We start from the raw sequence: 9,290 nt of genomic DNA, 5'->3' as shown, positions 1-9,290 counted from the left end.
TTAAAGCCGGATTAATCCCTGTAGAATTTGTGTCATTCTTCCAAGCAACACTAAATCCAAATCAAATTATACAACCTGCCCCCCGCTGCCACCAGCACCACCACCATCATCCACGGTACCATAGCACCACGCCTCAAGTGTGTGCGCATAGAGATATCAGTGTCTTATTATTCTTGTTTTTATCCCTCATTCTCAACCACATTATCACCCCCCACTCTCCTGTCAACCTTTTGTTCCTCTCCAGCTGTGACTGATGTGTGGAAAGTTAATTGATAGTGACAGCCTCTAAATCCAGCTGAGGAATCGTTACATGAAAGAGGAATTTGGGATGGTCATTGGGTTCAGTCAACTCAATTTGCCTTGTGCTGGCCAAACATCACTTATTACCATTATTTACAGAGTCATGCACACACACGCACATCAAATCCAACAGTAGAACTAAACATACAGGCATCTAGATCTTAGCCATCTGGCACCACTTCAACTGACATCAAGTTTGGGTGAGAATAATTGCCCTCATAAACAGATACCAAGTTCATCCAGCTGTAGCTTATTTTGGCATGGGTGGTTGCTACTGGCGGATTGGCATTTTGTTAAGAGTTTCAACTAGAGACCTATGTCTGTTTCTAAGGTCATGTCCCTGTGTCTGTCTTGTTTCTCCGAGCCCTGTCTTTGTAGTGTCCTTGTGTCAACTCACTGTTATCTCCTCAGTCATGTCTCTGTGTTTGTTTTCTCCTTCCCTGCATCAAGTTTGTCCTGAGTCTGGGTCTCTGTCTCTGTGTTTGTTTGCTTCCTGTCATGGTCCTGGGTCGTGCGACCCAGTGTTTTGAGTTTTAGTCTATTTTGATGTTTATTGTTTGTTTAGGTTCGTTAAGTTATTCTAGCTCATTTGTTATTATATTACCCTTGTGTTAAGTCTCCCTTGCCCTTCATGTGTTTATGTCTGTGTGTCTTATGTTGTCAAGTTCATGTTGTCGTTTCTGTCACCTTCCCCTGTACTCGGTCTCCCTGGTTCATGCGCCTACCCGTTATGTGTCATGTCTGTGTGGCTCTTGTTGTCTAGTTCGTTTCATGTCTATGTCTCCGTGTTTCCTGTTTTATTTTGAAAGAGTCTGTTCTTTGTTCACTGCATTTAGATTACTCTTTTCTGTGCATCATCCAAGTCAGCTGTTTCTCATGTGTCTTCACTTCCCCTGATCGCCTCATGTGTGTATTTACGTCCTCTGTTTTCTGAATGTCATTGTTAGGTCGTCTGTTATCCCCATCATTGTCTTAGTCATTGTCATTGTTATAGTCTTAGTCATAGAACTTCATAGTGTTTGTTTCTTAGTGTTTTTTAGTTTGCTTAGGGTTCCATGTTTAACTCCTGCTATCATCCAAATAAAGGATCGCTTTCTGTTTAAACCTGCAACTCCTCATCCACATCTGCTTTTGGGTCCTGTTTCAAAAAACACACCGGCGCACCCCGCCGTGACAGTTTCCTGTCTTATTTTGATAGTCTCTTGTCCTGTGTGCGTTGTGTTCAGTTTTGCTTCCCCTGTCTTGTTAGTCACCTGTGTTCCCTGGTGTGTTCCATCCTACCCATTTAAGCTCTTTGCCTTCCTTTGTTCTTTGTTATGATATCCTTCTAGTTGTGTGTTCTGTCTGTTTAGCAGTTTTATACCTAGTATTCCCAAGTATCTGTATAGTTTATGGGGGTTTTTTTATTCAGTGTCCTGTAAGTCCAGTAATAAAGCTGCTTTTGAGTTCAGTTCTACATCTGAGTCCTGTGTATTGCGTCCGCAACTCTGCCTGCCCTCAGTGCATCATGACAAGAACAGTGAAAAAGTATGACAGTAGAGTTGCACTGTACAACAGCAACAGGATTTGGATTAAAAAAAAGAAACTGTAAATTTTAATTTAAGCTTTGTTAAATGTGATATAAAAATATGGCAATATCATATCAAAAATACATTTCATGTATGGGTGAATACATTTCTTTTCTAATGCTGTAGTCACATTAGGGAACAGTGATTGAAGATGACTAATATTATTGTGACCATTTCCAATGAATTTGTGATCTTGTCTTTGAAACAGCTATGTTTGCTATGATGAGTAGTGAGAGCAGGGAGCAGGTGGAAGAAAATATGGAGACGTGGGGATATGCCCTGGAGAGAAGAGGAATGAAAGTCAAGAATACATGTGTGAATGAGACAGAGACAGTTGGAAAGGAGAAGACAGAGAGTAGAAGTAGCGACAGTGAAGGTAGGTGAGTTCAACCAGCCAAAGCAACGAGTGGTCTACAAGGTAGGTGAAGAGGAGAGTGCCAGCAAGATGGAGTGGGTGGGAAGAAGTTTCAGGGGCGATTTGTGACAGATGGATAAGCATGAAAGAAAATAGTGAGACCTGCTATAATTTATGGTTTGGAGATAATGGCACTGGCAAAAACACAGGAATTCAAGCTGAAGGTGGCAAAGGTGAAGATGTTTTCATTTTTGGTGACCAAGATTGACCAGAGTGGAAATGAGTAGAGGAGTCAGACAGCTCAGGTTGAGTGGTTTGGCATTAAAGAGTCAATACTCACATGGGTTAGACACATGTAGAGGAAGAATAGTGGATCTAATGGATGCTGAAGATGGAGTTTCCAGGCAGGATGAAAAGAGGAAGACCTGATAAGAGGTTCATGGATGTAGTGGAGGACATGCAGAGGGTTGGTGTGACAGAGGAAGATAGGGTGAGATGGAGGCAGATGATCTGGTGTGCTCCTTAAGCAAGCAGCCAAAACAAACAAACAAAACAATTAGCTTGAAATCGTTGCTTTCAAAAAAATAACTGACTGCAAATGGTTACAAGTTTCCATCTCAAAAGTGACTGTTGGTGATAAAAAAAACATAAAATCAGTCTGTTATCAGTTTACAGCTGTGGTTGGGAAGGCAGTTAATTTGTTTGTTATAATATAGTGGTTAGCTATGACAAATTGTCCCCCAAAAAAGACAACAATTATTTGCAAACCTTCTGTAATCTGTCTGAGAGTGACTGCAGTCATTTTGAGCCAGACTGCAGTTGTTTGGAGACAGGTTGCCTCCCATGAGGTGATCTGTGTAATCACCTAGTGATCGAAAATCGTTTCCCAACACCCTCAACATGGGGGCAACCAGTTGGTGACCGCAACTACTTAGAATCAGTCAAATAAAACAAAAAAATCCGTACCAACACATGGCTACAACCAATTTTTCTTAGTCGCACAAAAAAATGTCTTCCTATTTTGATTCTAATCTAAAAGAACCATTAAAGGTCTGTACTCGAGCTGTTTTAGCTTGCCTCAGTTTAAGCCTTCTGATTGGCTTCTCCTCATAAACACAACGTATAAACAACAGCTGGGCAGCAAGATTTATGAGCTTCATATTAACATATTAGCGATATCTAGATTTACTCACACCAGACAGAGCCAAGAGTACAAAAAAATGGTGGGAAAGCTAATGTTTTGAAAACCATGTAACAGAAGAAGCTAAATTGACTTTTTGATGTGGAAATAAACCCCATCTATTATGGAAATATGATTTGGAATGTCAGATGATAGTGGACGTAATCGAGCTTAGCAGGAGACCAGGTCAATGGGTCCATCAGCTTGTCCTGGTAGCAAGTCGGGATGGGTTTTGAGCTTAAGTCACGATAACGCATTGCACTACTCTAATCTGGGAAATGTTAATCTTCAATCCCTTAACCACTCTGTAAATCTCATGGTGAGAATTCAAGAAGCACTTTTTATCTCAATCACACACACTTTACTTTTCAGTGATTCTGTGCTTAATTTGTGGGAAACGAGGACTAAATGTGGGGAGTCCCAGCTGAGGCGGTGTCATACAGTTGAGCGTGTCTACATGTATGTGTGTGTGTCTGTGTAGACAGTCATGTCTGTCCGCCAGTTTCTCCTCTATCTCGGTTTGATGGACGTACACGAGCTGTAGAAGAGGACTGAAGATGAGTGAGGGAGGAGTTGAGAAATGAACGAACAACAGCAGCCAGTTGCATCAGGCTGGGAGATGAGTTTATTTGCTGGCAGGGCTGACATGCTCAGCAAGGGAGATCTTATACTCTCTCTGTGTTTTGAAAACATGTGAGAAGAGTTTGAGATCTCATGGAAAAGTAAAAAGTACTTTATCATCTGATCTGTCCAAGGCAATCTGTCCAAGGCAATCTGTCGCCGTTGTTTTTCACTGCTCTTAAAGTGTCTGAACATTTTGTTACCCACAGAAATGTGTCGTTAAAAAGCACAAAAAAATGTACCAATCCCGTTTCCTTTCAAATCAAGAAGAATCAAGTTTTTTTTTTTTAAAGTGTCTTGAATTATGCGCAGACTGTATCTACGTAAAGGAGAATTCAAAAATATAGGTAATAACTGAGCTTCTGTGCAATATGTTGCAGCGTTCAGGTGCATAGATTACACAATACAAAAGCAACACAAGAACCAGTGTTGTGTTGTGATAAAGGAAATACATTATAAGTTACTGCTTGACCTCAAGGATAAACACAATCTGTTGTAAGAAACACTGAATGGAAACACATTTTGCTTGTTGGAAAAGAAACTCCACAGGGAAACTTTTTCATTTAAGAACTCTTGACTTTCTTTGTATTAAAAGAAAACTGTATTTTTGTGGAAAAACAACATGTTGTTTTTCCACTTTATTTTAAAGTGGAAACTTTATTTTAAGTAGCAGGTGCACCTGCTACTTAAAATAAAGTATCAAAAAAGACCTGCTTTTAGGAACAGCAACCAGAGTCACAGGTCTTGTCAGTACTAATAATAAAATTATAAAAATGGTGGCAAAGTGTCAGAAAGGAGGCTTGTGATGAGAATATTTGAAAAAAAGAAGACAAAAACATGATGTAGAAAGAGACGGACAGAAAGAGCAAAATGAAGAGTCCACTTCCCAGACTCCAGTGCCGTGTCTTTTCTATTAAACAAGTCTTTTGTTGTGTGTAGGAGATAAAGATAGGAGAATAGACAAAAAGCAAAAAAGACTTAAGAGAAGGAAAGTGTGATTTAGGAAACTCAAGGGTTTTCCGAGACTGAAGGATAAAAATCTGACTGAAAGGCAAAGCAGAGTGAGCTAGAGAAAACTGAGGAGAAACATGTTATGATAGTACAAGCAGTTCTCCTCTTTCGTTCTCTCTTTCTCTCTTCTCTACAGCCTCTCCCTGTGAAAAGCTCCTCATTTCTCATGGCAAGTAGGAAAGAAAGGTGTGAAAGATGTACACTGAAAAAAAGGGACTGGCCATCTCTTGGATTTATGTAAGCATCTTGCATGTATTTAACACAATTGCCTCATGTTTTAAAGATAAATGTAACTATATAGTGTAAAAACTACATGATATGCAGAAAGGGTGTATTAAATTGTTTATATCATGTTCAGGTGAAGTAAGTCAATAAGATAGCAACGTTAAATCTCGTGAAACCACGTGTGATTTCATCTCGCGGGCTTTGGATCGTGGTTTAAAAAATGCATCCATCTCAGTCAAGTCGAGCAGCCAACTCTACGTTTTTTGGTATGTCTTGATTTTTTGAATTAATATTTACCATATTTCAGCCAAATGTAGTTAAACGTCTAAAGTGCCGCCATGTAACATGCTAAAAAAAAGAGCCGTTAGCTTATTTGCTGTTTTATCTGTTATCAAAGAATTGGCGCTTTTTCATTTGAATTTGTCTTTGGCACAAGAGCCGTAATATCACATTAAACCTAATTACGAGGCACTCATAACATAATTTGGTTTTCTGTGTGAATAGATTTGTCAACTGACTCTTCAGTTACATTGTGTATTTACTGCACCGTGGTGTTAGTGAGATTTTGGACATTGAACAGCTTTAGCTAATATCATCAGCGGCATTATGCTAGCTTACATCCCTACCCCTCCTGCCCTCACCTGCTGTCCTTTTGTTTTTGTTTTTGTTTTTGTTGATGCACATTGAGAGACCACATCTATTCTGCATTTCACCAGGAGTCAGCTGATGGATTGTGGGTTCAAGGTGTTATGGTAAGAAAGTATATTCTATTTTCGCTTAAGGTTTCTGTAACTTAATTATAATAGGTTTTTTATAATTATTAGGTGCATGCATACTCAAATAGACCACCCTATTAATACAACTGAGAAATCCAAAATCTGCCATAGGTTTAACTTATACCTGTATGTATTGTCAGAAAGGTGATTACTGGACTCACATTAATGCACACTTGAACTAAAATGAGGTTGTAACTTGTGGGTTCTTGGGTTGCAAATCAGAAATAAACATTTTTTTAATCCCATAAGATCTGGAAACACAGTTTTTATTCAACAAAACATTACTGATTATTAACCAAGCACAGTGCCTGCTGTTATTTCAAAATAATTTTATGTCATTTCAGATGAAATGCAGCATTCCAGTGCATCCCAACCATGCCTTTACAGTCAAGGTTTCTGACGGAGCTGAGTTTCTCTCTGACAGTCTGCTGAAAGTGTTTGCAAAGTGATCGGGGGAACAGGGCACAAAGCTAAAGGATGTAGCTGCCATGATGACAGTAAGAACTTTAAAATTCTTTAACTACAAAGTGTATATGTATTGCATTAGGTCAGTAAAAGATTTTTATGCTGCATCCATTGAAACAGTCAACTATTACCTGTGAGTACTGATTCCACCGAAAGGATGCCATAATTTTCGTCATGCATTTACTGGCCCACTGAGAAAAATTGATCTTTTTAAAAAAATAAATGTTCTGGAAACTATATATCCATAAAGTTGATGTCAAACAGGAACTTTTGATATTGCTTTGTAGATGCTGGTGTTGCATGTTGACTGGTTTAAGTTTTGGTCTGGGATCATTTTCTTCTGTGCTACTGAAAAGTTCACAAATCTCTGTTTTCTTTGTTATAATACTTTAGGATGACATTAATGCTCAAAGGGAGTCAAAGTGCTCCGCATCTGTGTGAAAGACAATTGCAACATCTTGGTGCAGGAGTTCATGGTGAGTGTTTTATGAGTAGATTGTGGCTTTGCAACATTTAAAAATGCATTTAGTTATCCACTTGATCCTCATTGGACCAGTTAGGACCAGTAGTCCTCTTTAATAATTTGAAGTTCACATGAGGCCTGGTAGTGAACTCAGCCGCCGGCCCTTGAGGCCCCACCCCCACCCCTGTATTAGGGGTCACATCAGTGTGAAAAAACTTTAAATTTGTCATTCTAGTGAACAAAGGAAAATCCCACCAATATTTACATTAGCTTTTGTTTGAAAAAAAAAATGACCAACAGCTAACCAAATTGTGGGGCTGAAAGTCTAAATTCTAACATCTTCTGAGTGACAAAACCTGGATTTCTGATGGGCCGGTGTCTTTCTAAGAAAAACTAATGTAAAGCATTTGAAATTATGTTTTTCACCCTCTCTTAGAAACTCTGTTAGACCATGAATGGCAGCATGGCAGGCCACTCTTTGGCTATAGCTATTTACTATGTTGCTTGCATTGGTTTAAATTACTCTAACATTAGAACTGGTAGATTCAAAAGAGATGAGTTTAAAAAGGAATCTTAAAGAAATGTTTTGTTTTTAACCAGGACTTGACTGAGGCCACTGCACAGATTGAGAAAACCACAATGAACATCTGTCTCCAGAGGATGCACCAGGCAATGACTTTTCTGACGTTAGCATCATCATCGAGGGTATAGTAGTTCTTCAAGATCTGGATAACGTGACCTTTGCAGTAGCCATGCTGTTTGGACCTTTTTTATTCCTTCAATATGAGTTACCCATCACAACTCTGCTACACTTTTGAGGTGATTCAAAGGGTGGTAATGGAGTTGGAAGCAACTCAGCTCTCAAGAAAAGCTCACAACTAAGACAAAACTGCTCCTGCAACGAAGCTCACTGTTATGCATGTGAGGTGACCAGCTCTAGGTGAGAAGACATTTAAATCTCACACTTGTTCTGCTGCATTTTTGAAGCTCAATTCCAGGAACAGATCGCAGGGTTCATTTTTATATACACTGCAACTGCCATGAGGACGAGCCGTTTTTTTGTTGTTGTTGTTGTTTGTTTTTCCTTTTGCTCTGTACAAGTTCTCTGTCTGTTTGGCAGCATTTTTAAATTTCTCTTTGTATTTTTTCTTTCTTTTACTAGTGAAGAGATGTAGCATGAACAGTTATGCAGTCTAAATATCCCATATGGGCCATGTGAAATGGTATTTTCAGTTTCATTCAGTTGAAGTAAGGAACGTTGAATATTTCTAAGCTTGCTGTTTTGAACCAAGATGTCACAGTATGATCAGTGCCGTAATTTTTGACAGTCACTGTATCAATGTTATTTTTGCATCTCTTGAATAAAGGTTTTGACCTGCAAGTGCTAATTTCTTTAGTTATTGGGGTAAAATGGGTAATGTTAATAGGAAGGTGTTTGCCAATTCAGTAACCTAATTTAATGTTAATGGAAACTAACATTACCTCAAATTGTTTAGTTATAATTGTTGTTTAACTGAATCTTGACGTCAGAGGCCTTAAATAGAATGTTTTGATTTGTTCTTTCCCAACATTTTTCAAAAGAAAGAGTCTAATTTCTTTGCTGTGATTGATTCCAGAGAACACGGAAGAACTGACATTATTTAACTGTTGGTTTATATAGATTCAGTAGTGGAGTAATGTCAGTTTAATTCTTTACCTACTGTCAATGCAGTGAAATTAGACATTTTGTTTTGAAAGGTTACTGGTGGATGCCAGCAACCATCTTGGAAGAGAACAATATAATCTGTTATAAGGCCTCCATTTGAAAATTGTGTATTTGATACTAGAATATAATAGCAAAATGTAATTTGAAGATAACATGTAGTATTTAAGGGACCAAGTAGTATTGGGTAAAAGTTATTGAATGGTGTTGGGATAAAGTGAGAAAATTGTGAAGGATTAAAATATTTCAAGAGCTCAAATTACTTCATCAAAACATGTTTAAGTCACATTTTATCAACACAAATTGCACAGGTTTATTGAACATGAATAAATTGTGTTAATTTAACTCAATTGTTTAAGTTGCTGCCAAAGCAAAACATCTGTGTGCAACAAATGTCCACCATTGAATTAAGTAAATCCAACAACATATTTTTTTCAGTGTAAGAAGAGAAACAAAAGAACAGATAGACAGGAAACAGTGTAGCTGTAGGGAAAAAGATGAAGAGGAAGACAAAAGATCAAAAAGGGTAGAAGAACCAGGTGAAAGGAGGATGAGGAAGAGAGGGGAAGAGTGGGGAGAGAGGTTTTGACAATACAACCCATCACCTTACCACCTCGCTGGCTA

At 38.5% G+C, this 9,290-nt stretch overlaps 1 long non-coding RNA gene across 2 annotated transcripts; it reads left to right on the top strand.

Moving 5' to 3' along the window:
* Positions 1-5,243: 5,243 nt before the first annotated feature.
* On the top strand, positions 5,244-8,345 carry LOC146682754 (uncharacterized). 2 transcript variants are annotated; one of them, XR_014917661.1, is made up of 3 exons: positions 5,244-6,012; positions 6,381-6,533; positions 7,565-8,345. It is a non-coding gene; the product is annotated as an uncharacterized LOC146682754 (long non-coding RNA). The 2 variants fall into 2 exon arrangements; XR_014917660.1 differs by lacking the exon at positions 7,565-8,345 and adding an exon at positions 6,895-6,931.
* Positions 8,346-9,290: the final 945 nt, after the last annotated feature.

Source organism: Copadichromis virginalis, linkage group LG22 (genome assembly GCF_057382275.1).
Source record: "Copadichromis virginalis isolate Kocher_CV1m ecotype Utaka linkage group LG22, C_Virginalis_male_GT1.1, whole genome shotgun sequence".
Taxonomy (NCBI): domain Eukaryota; kingdom Metazoa; phylum Chordata; class Actinopteri; order Cichliformes; family Cichlidae; genus Copadichromis; species Copadichromis virginalis.
Note: the sequence above shows the minus strand (reverse complement) of the source record. Positions and strands in the feature narration are given on the sequence as shown.